This window comes from Macrobrachium nipponense, chromosome 18 (assembly GCF_015104395.2).
Source record: "Macrobrachium nipponense isolate FS-2020 chromosome 18, ASM1510439v2, whole genome shotgun sequence".
Taxonomy (NCBI): domain Eukaryota; kingdom Metazoa; phylum Arthropoda; class Malacostraca; order Decapoda; family Palaemonidae; genus Macrobrachium; species Macrobrachium nipponense.
Window position 1 is genome coordinate 58,964,687 of NC_087211.1, and position 10,415 is coordinate 58,975,101.

General features: G+C 39.5%; 1 long non-coding RNA gene across 1 annotated transcript; it reads right to left on the bottom strand.

The window, feature by feature from the left end:
- Nucleotides 1–405: 405 nt before the first annotated feature.
- Nucleotides 406–6,531, bottom strand: LOC135196763 (uncharacterized). The gene is made up of 3 exons (XR_010310462.1): nt 5,899–6,531; nt 1,186–1,387; nt 406–451 (listed from the first exon to the last, which is right to left on the bottom strand). It is a non-coding gene; the product is annotated as an uncharacterized LOC135196763 (long non-coding RNA).
- Nucleotides 6,532–10,415: the final 3,884 nt, after the last annotated feature.

The following is a 10,415-nucleotide window of genomic DNA, read 5'->3' on the forward strand; positions in this document are numbered from 1 at the left end:
GACATGGATGTAACCTCAACACATGCAACCAGGAATACGGAGAGGGCCCTAAGAAACAGAGGGAGAGGCCCAAAACTTAGATACGTGAGAGAGCATCCGGGATGCAGTTATCCACCCCTTTAATGTGTATTATAATTAAATTGAACTCTTGTAGCTGAAGGGCCCAACGAAGAATCCTCTGGTTTGATCCCTTCATACGTTCAATGAATACCAACGGATTGTGGTCGGTCCAAATCTCTATGGGGAACGAAAAGTTGGTTACATATGGTTAAAATTGACCAATGTCCGCACAATGCCAGAGCCTCCTTCTCAATGGTGGAGTACTTTCTTTCCGCCTCCAGTAACTTACGGCTGTAGTAAGATACGGGGCGTACTTCACCATCATCACTCCTTTGAAAAAGGACTCCCCAATTCCTACGTCACTGGCATCAACGGCTATGATGAATGGTTTCTGAAAATTGGGAGAAACCAATATTGGATTAGACACGAGTAACATCTTAAGTTTTAAAAATGCTTCTTCGCATCGAGAAGACCAAATAAATTTTTGCCCTTTTTTCAATAAATTAGTTAGAGGCTGTGCAAGGTCAGAGAAGTTTCGGACAAACCTACGGTAATATCCCAACATACCTAGCACTTTACGAACCTCTCTGACATTACACGGTCTCTTCAAAGCAACTATGGCCTCGAGATTGGCTTGCTTAGGAGCCACTTTACCCAAGCCAATCTCGTGACCCAAATAACTAACTTTAGCTTTCCCAAAGTCACATTTACCAAGATTCACAACAAGACCGGCGGCCCTAAGTGCCTCAAAAACTTTTCTTAATCTTACCAGGTGGGTCCGCCAGTCATTGCTGTGTACCACCAAGTCATCTATATAGATTTCTGTACCTTCCAGGCCACAAATCACCCTGTTCATCAGACGCTGGAAAGTACAGGCAGCGTTCTTCATCCCAAAGGGCATTACTTTGCACTCGTAAAGCCCTGAGGGTGTCACAAATGCTGAAATTTCACGGGCACGGCCAGATAGGGGAACCTGCCAACTACCCCTTTAACAGATCCAATTTTTGTAATGAACCTAGCAGGACCTATCAGGTCCAGACAATCGTCAATACGGGGAAGAGGAAAGGAATCATTTTTAGTAACAGAGTTTTACTCTCCTATAGTCAACACACATACGATATTTACCATCAGGCTTCTTCACCAAGACTATAGGAGAACTCCATGGGCTTACTGATGGTTGTATGAGATTGTGCTCCAGCATGTATTTAATTTCATCTTCCACAATGGCACGCTTCTCTGGACTGAGGCGATATGGGCTTTGTTTAACCGGAGAAGCGTCCCCAACATCCACATCGTGCTGGAGCAACCTCGTCCTTCCTGGAGAGTCCTGAAACAAGTCAGAAATTCCATAATTAAGCTTAATATATCTTGTTTCTGAGGTGCCTCCAGGTGTTCTAACCCTTCTTTTAAAACACCTAAATTTTGTAAGTTATTACCTAGAGCATCTGAAGGCACCTGGTCCAAAACATCTTCCAAGTTTTCCTCCACAGGTGCAACCACACTCATAACTGGCTCAAAAAACAATGCCAAAGGATCCCGTCTATCAGAAGAGTAAGACTTCAACCTATTTATGTGGAAAATTTTACATTTACGTCGAGTTCCAGGGGCTTCAACTTCATAATTGACCTCAGACAACTTTCTCAACACCTTCCAGGGGCCCTTGTACCTGGGTTCAAGGAAGTTGTCTGGGTCTGTACTTAAAACTAACTACTAAGTCACCTGACTCAAATGATCGTACCTTAGACTTCTGGTCAAATTTAGTTTTGTTTCATCGTAGCTTTAGGGAAGCAGACAAATTATCTTTGGCATACTTCCAAGCTACGGCTAACTTGGACTTAAGTTCACTAACAACTTCTCCCGTACGCTCTCCTCTCTGTTTTGCTTCAAGCAATTCATGGAAGATTTCCAAAGGTCCTCGAACCTTGTGCCCAAATATTAATTCAAAGGGAGCAACGCCGGTAGAAGAATTGGGAAAATTCCTTATGGCAAAGAGAGCAAAGGGAAGCCCCTTATCCCAATCCTCTCCTTGCTCATAACAATATTTTTTTTAATATATACTTAAGGGTCTGGTGAAATCTTTTCCACCACCCCCTGACTCTCAGGATGGTAGGGTACACTGGTAATGTGCTGAATGGCCAGTTCAGCACACTTACTCTTAAATACCCTACTTGTAAAATTCGAGCCGCAATCTGACTGAATTTTACAAGGCAGTCCATATCTAGAGAAAAATTCCACTAATTTGTCAAAGACAGCTCTTGAGGTTACTTTCCTCATTGGAAAGGCCTCAGGAAAACGTGATGCTCTATCCATTATGGTCAGGAGATGCGTAAACCCTGACTTCGTCCTAGGCAGAGGTCCTACCACATCAATTACCAATTCTGCAAAGGGTTCTCCAATTGCAGGAATTGGGTTAAGAGGGGCCTTGGGAATAGGTTGATTGGGCTTACCCATCACCTGACACACTTCACAAGTTCTTACAAATTTCTTCACCGAAGACTTCATTCCTGGCCACCAAAAACATTTACTTAACCTACAAAAAGTTTTACTTAAGCCTAAGTGGCCAGAAAAGGAGTCCTCATGTGCAAGGCTTAACACAGCCTCCCTAAACTTGGTAGGTACAACTATTTGTTTCAAACAAGAAGTCACATTTAGTTGATGAGTTGGGGGACGACTGACCCTATACAACAATCCTTTCAAAACAGCAAACCTAGGCCTGGTCAAATCGTCCGTATTACCTAACTCGAATGAAAATTCATCTTTTTGGGCCTGTACAAAAGAGAGACGGTCACAATCAGGTTTCAATAATTTAAATATTCCAAAACTAGAACTATTACTACTACTACCTTCTACTAGCCCGGGCTTCTCTACCTCTACTTCTAAACTACTTAAATTTAGGTCATCATCATTATCAGCTTCCGCTGCACGCTTAGCAGAGGCTCGAGTAGTTATTGCCACAGGGCAAGCCGAGACCGAAACAATAGGAAATAATTCCTGCCCCTCTGCACTCAACATATCATTCCCAAGGATTCCGTCTATTCCTGGTATCGGCAGGCTCTCAACTACCGCCAGCTCGGTAACCTTGTGATACCCTGGGAAGGACAGCTCCACCCTTACTAAAGGAGCAGAAACCACCGTATCGGGAAATCCTCCCAGGACCACATATTCTCCAGTATAAGGAACTAAGTTAGACAAGGACCCTGCCAACACCAAAGATCTAGCGGACCCCGTGTCCCTCAAGAATTTAACATTTAAGTGTAGAGGTCTCAGATTTCAATTTTCCTGGGTAGACATATTTGTTAAATGGTCATAAAATTACCAGTGGAATCCAACAATACAGGTTTTACTTTACCTACATCTGGTTCATTACTAACCTGGGGATCAACAGTTTTGCCATTCTTACTCTCTGAAATAGAATTGTTTGAAATTAATGAGATTGGCATAGGCCGATTAGCATTATTTTGATTCTTTTGGAGGTAACGGCTCCTGGCTCTACATTCAACTTGTCGATGCCCTGGCTTATTCACCACCAAAAGCAATTACCTCTAACTTGATTGGTTTTACCAGAATTGCCACGGTTAGAAAAAACCAGGGAGTGTGCCCACCACTCGAGTCCATTTCTGAGGCCACTACCAACATGATTGCTCATGCTACTATTTTGAGTACTAGACTGATTTTTAAAGGGGTTATTTGACTTAGAAGACAAACTACTATTATTATTAGGGGATGAGGACGAGAAGTTACCTGACCCAGCCCGATGGGTCAGGACAAACTCATCAGCTACCCTGAGGCCGCCTTGGATAACGTTAAAATTTTAGTGTCCTCCAGGTGAACCCTCAATTCTTTGTTACACACCTTCTTAAACTCCTCCAGTACCATCAGTTCCCTCAAAGAAGAGAAAGAGCAACTTGACGACTTTTCAGCCAGTTGTCAAACTGCTCCTCCTTGAGACGAGCGTACTCAACATAAGACATAGAATTGGGCTTGCCAGTGGCTCGGAATCTCTGGCGATAGGCCTCAGGGACCAAATCATAGGCCCTGAGAACCAAAGCCTTTACTTTGTCATAATCTCTGGCAAGACCCTCTTCCAATGCATTATACACCCGGAGTGCCTTGCCCCTCAATCTACACTGTATGAGTACCGTCCACATTTCTGTGGGCCAAGACAACCGGGTGGCAACTCTCTCAAAAGCTTTAAAAAATTCTGGTACGCTCCCCCCTCCCCATCAAAAATTGGAACTAACTTTAGAGCAGCTGAAATATTAAATTTGTTCTGATGATGAGCTATAGGGAGAGCTAAAATGATTAGGGGACCCTTTGGCACCCGTGGCCAACTCAAGCTTAAAGCTTGACCAACTCAATCTCATGTTTCCGGACCCTCTCGTCCTCCTCAAACTGCAATTTCAATAACTCAATCCTCTTACAAATTATATTGAATTCCTCCTGCCCTTGGGCCAATACAGGAGTGGAAGGTGCTACATGGTTGGGTACAGCCTCTTCAGCTAAAAAAGGATTAGTTGATATATTAACATTTGTAAGAGTCCTGGCCGGAGTGATTGGAAAAATTGGCCGGACCTTGATACATAACCTTTACTGCAGGGGGGTCAGCGAACAGGACAAACCAGGATTTACGCTTACATCATCGACTATGGACCCCTCTTGGTCCGACTCAAAGATCAGTGCCACTCTCAAAATCACTGGCTAGGCCTCTAGCTACCTCATTGCCCTCAGCCAACCTAGGGACACTTTTTCCTTAACCAGTTTTAACAAATTGGCCCGAGTGTCAGAGGACTTATGAGGGATCTCCAACCACCGGGCACACCGTACCAAATAAGCCCTTGTCAAAACTCCTAAATATTTTAAACAGTCAGCCGAACCCAATTAATTCTGACGGGTCAAAAGTAAAGTCCTCCATTTTAATGAAAATTATATACTAATGGGGAAGGGGAAAGCAAAGAACTAGACCCAAAAATCAAATATCAACAATAAATACTGTCACACCCCTCCAGAGCTGAACTGCTTCCTCAAACACCGAGTACACCTGCGTACGATCCTGTCACGGTCGCCACTTGTTACGACCTGTGTAGGCCGTAGTTCAGTTCTTTAGATTTTAATTTTTTAAAGGAGTCGTAGGCAGTATATTATTTATGTAACTCAGTGAATTGAGGGAAGACAGAACAAAAACACTGGAAAAACCTAACACATTTATTACACTTCACTTAAATAAATTCAACCTGGTATCAGGAGTAACCTAAAGCTACGAAGATGAACTCCAACAGACTACAAAATAACTTGGAGGACTAATATACCGAGTCCTCTAAATACCCAAGGTTGACCTACAGCTAATAATCTAAACCCTAACAAAAAAAAACTAAACGGATCAAAAGTATGGCTCTATATTAAGCCGGGCCCATAAAAATCAACAAACCATTATCCTATTACTAAATAGATAGGCAGAAGGAAGTCAGGAGAAATGAAAAGGCAGAAAACCTTAAAATTACCTGCCTACACACAAATGTTACAGACTAAACCCAATAACAAAATAATAAAAACGTAACACATTGCTGCATACAAATGCGCCTATCACATTAAACCACATGCATGAATAATTAACTACACGTTCATAAAAGAATTATGTTGAGGGTCATAATTTACAGATACATATATATATCTCCACACTGCACTAACTATCCGTGAGATAACTTGTATCAATACTTATCCATATATGGATTAGACAACAGAGAGGGGTTGAACGTTCATCAGCATCAGAGGGAGTATCATTAACACCAGGTAAACGGACTGAGCATATCCATAACGATAATGAAAAGATCGTAACTTTACCTGGGTAATGACTCCCTACGTTCCTCCTAACGGACCCTCGGTCCACAGACGAGCAGCGTAGCAGATGTGATGACGCTCTTTGATCACGGCTATAGTACCTCCAACAGTGCCGGGACGGAACGACAGCACCGTCTTCCCGCGGGATCCTCAGGCGGGGAAAATGACGCAAAGCGAAGGTCGCAAGTGACACATACACTTGCAGGACGTAACAAGCGAGGTGGCTATCGCAGGTGATAATACCCCTGCATACGTGGGCCGTGATCCAAAGAAGTGTACAATTTACCGCAGGTGGCTCAAAGCACCAGCGAAACAATCCTCCAAAGACACAATTACTTATGAAGAAAAAGAAAAGGCGTCCATCAACGGCTGCTAAATTAGGATCTACGTCTGAGATCAAGGTAGGGTCCGAACTCCTCGTCCCAGGCTGCAGCAATCTCGTTCACGGTTCTCACTCAAACCCAAACACTCGAAGAGAAAAAAAAATAAACAAAAGAGTTAATGGCCATTCACTAATTAACGAAGGCGGAGGGGCGCAGGTTATCGCAGCACTCTTATGAAAAGGGCAGTTAGCAATTACTCCTGCCGAAGGCCGAATTTATTTATAAATAATGAAATAACTTAATTTAACATGACAAGTTGTAAATGTAACGTTTTTAAAAATATCCTACAAAATACTTGTTCTTTGTTTTGAATACAAAAAGAAAGTTTCAACCTTCACTAAATCGAGTTAATTGCAGTCTTTAGTATATTCACACACACTAACAATCACAAACTTACATCCATATTCTCATTAAGCTCTTCATTGTCATCCTAAACTTATGTCTGGAGATGAGATCACGATATAAAAAAACGAAGAAAAGAAATGCAATTTACAAATGCAGAGTAGTATGACCACACTCACATCTCTTAGTCAATATAAACACAAAACTATAAACACAAGTGAGCAAATGTAACCAACCATTGAAACCGAACTGAACTAACAATGCATCCCAAGGAACGGGTATAAAAATTTCTGTCTCCTGATTAAAAAAATAAAGGCTGAAAAAGAAGAGCTTATATATATTTTCCCCATCTATTCTTTACACGCAACAAAAGACCTGTTTCCAATCCATGTAAAAATTTATGTCAAGTGCCTAAACCGTCTGTTGACAAGGAATACGCAAACCCACTAAATTTCACGTGTCGCATAAACATCCATTTATGTTTTTCGTATATTCTCTAACTGTCCCAGTGACAATACAACTAACTGCTTAGTTTTATTTCTTTTTCGTCATTGAGAATAACTCGATGATTTAGTTTTGTTTTCGTGTTATTTTTTGCTGTTGTGGATTCCTCTACAGCGATGTAAATATCTTTAATCTTAGATTTTTTTTAAAATGGACGTCTATTAATGACAAATCGTTGTGGCAATAATTTTAAACTGAGCTGATTCTGTTCGTTTCCCTTTGGCTTTTACACTACGAATTTCTCTACGCCGATGACAATAATTTTCTGTCCGAGATTATCTAATTAAAACAGACTTTTATTACCGGTAAAGAGTCAATTCACATAACCGTACAAGGGATCATATACCTCCACGGATGCGACTTATTTCAGGTAAATGAATTACAACTATATCTAAATTTTTCCCTTACGTGATATAGCAAAAAATTGGAAATAATTTATTTCTACACAATGAAATGGAAGATAGAGCAAGTGATTACTATGTTTTCTACTGTCTTTCTCCCTTCAACAAATCCGTTTATCTCGAGGGAAATGTAATATATATTTTTAGCTTGGTATAATTCCCTTCTATTAACTACCGCCATTATTTTCCCTTAGTCTGGCACATCAGTCGGAATGGCCATACCTTTATTTGATTCTATTCTTATTAACTTTCCTCTTCTTTATTATTTTTTAGTGTTAACGACTTTTAATTTGATTCTTACTAGCTGATCCAAATTTTCGTAGCAAACACTATTTTTACAGTTGATGAAAATAGCTATCGTTTACGATACTTCAGGATTTCAGCTCAGTTAATAGATAAATTTTTGGTCTTTCCTTAACTCTGTAACTCTATATATTCATTTTCGTTTGTCCTTTACAACTAATGCTTTCTACATCGGTGGGAATAACTTCAATTTCAACCAAGTTTCCGTACGATTGATATTTCAGTTTCCTCCTTCGATGAAATTGTTCCAAGAGGTATCAGTAACTTTCGTTCCGGTTAATTACATTCTTGGCAACCGATTTCTTTTTTCCTTCTGAACTGAAGCGATTTCTACACGAGTGGAAATGACTTCACATCCAGCAGTTCTTATCCCGTTCCTCACTTCCTTCAAAGAAGTTTTCTCAGGATATTTTTAACACTGCAAAATACATACTTCATTTACTCCCTTCCGCGAATGAAGTGTTCCAAGTCCGTATAATCGACTTCAAAACATTTCTTTTTTCCTCCTGTAATCTGAGATAACAAAGCCTTAAAACATTTTCTTATCCTTTTGCCCCGAAGGAAATCATCCGGGTTCTTTAAGATAATTGACTCGTGTTGATTTTGTCTTTCTGTAAATTAATTTATTCTCTCTCTCTCTCTCTCTCTCTCTCTCTCTCTCTCTCTCTCTCTCTCTCTCTCTCTCTCTCTCTTTCCCCAACAAATAATTGCCCAGTCCATTTCTATCTAGCGTTGGGATAAAATATTGGCACTGGTTTTTCTTGGATTTATTGTACAGTGGTAGGGACAGTGACTGAGAAGCAGAGTGCAATACACCTTAAAATGTTCATTTTAAAACGTGGAGGAAGTATAAATTAAAGATTTTTGTTTAGTTTGGTCTTGTTGTAATTTAAGCATCTCCTGTTGTAATTCGAGTTCGTAAATTCCTTCATATAAATGGGCTTTAAGGAATCAAATCTCTAATATCATGGTATCATGTTTTATATAAAGAAAATAATCTATTTCCAGGGCATCTTATCATCATGAATGCATACCTGAACACCTTTTTCATTTTTAGTGTCATAACGCTTCCAATACTACGAATATTTATGGGTTCTTCAATCTCTGGCAAGCAAGGAATACGTCAATATTTTACTCGTAATTAATGCACATCTAAAGAAAGTCACTATTTGCACTACTGATGATAAATAAAATGTAAAATAGTACCGATAACATGAGATAACGTATTGTACAGTCACGAACAAAATTCTCGATACTTTCATCTAGATTTTCAGACAACTTTTCAACCAAGAAAGCAACATCTGGCAACTACAGCAATGGGAGGGTACCGTAGGCAGCGGAGTTGCGGAGAATTAACCAATTTAAACGGACGCGATATCTTTCAAAATATCGTAGTGGTTTACTTGTAATTTCAGGCTCTGATATTTTTTACTTGAGAAAAAGTGAAAGTGAAACAGTAAAAACTAAAATAAAAACAACATAGCCTTTGATTTATAAATTATGTATGGTTTCAATTTCCAAACTCTCATTACTAGGTCTATTGGTCGGAAACATTTGTTCGCATTAAGTTGTTCACTGTTAGGCTTAATGCCTACTTATCTTGCAAATAATAAGAATTAAGGGGCATATATTATTTCTAGAATGATTTTTTTTAAATGTCAAAACAACAGTTTGCCCAGTATTAATGATATAGGAAATAATGTAGAGGAAAAGAAAAAATAAAACTATGGAAAGATTATTAACAATTAATTAAAACTCTTAATATAGGTTTATATTGCTTTTGCCTTTATAAATATCTTACAAGTGTGTAATGTGTTAGTGAATTACATATCATGTCTTGCTTGGAGACAGATTGAGCTGTAGAGGCAGCCTTCTTGAATGAAGGAATCTGATGTGTAAGCATTTTAATCTGGAGGCTGTTCGTACTGTTGTTAAGGCAGTTTGGGGTGTGTCGAGTATTTATATTTGTTTGTACAGATATCACAGGTCTAACTGACCAAGGCACTTGCGAGAGGCACATTCCTTTTGTGAGAGGAAAGAGGTCAGTTTGGTAAACGCCAAGTATCGGGAGAAAAACCCCATCTTAAAGGTATGGCACATATTTTATATGACTTAGAAACAGATGCCTTTGAAAAGCGAGAGAAGTGTGAAATGTATTCCTTTACCTAATATTGCTTTTGAAAAGAGAGAAATGTCAAGTGTATCTCTTTATTCAATATTATGTTATGCATCTTTATTACAGATGGGCTCTATTCCATGATATTAGAGACGGGATTCTCTATCCTGACTAATACAATGAAACGATTGACATTCTGAGTCTGGGAGTGAATACTTAGCGAGGAGAGTGGAATGATAATTTAATAGTTTTCTTTGTGGGGCAGACTTGGGTTTTTATCACTATGACTTATTAATCATTTTGTTCTATTTTATGTTCATCTGCTTAGGGTAATAAATAGTATATTTTTGTATTTATGTGAGCTTAATAGCCTAATGACATGTTTGCAGACAGAGGGCGCCATTGACAACAAGTAAGGGTTTCCAATTTGTGTAGTTTTGATAAAAGGGTGTAAGAGTCCTGATAGAAGGG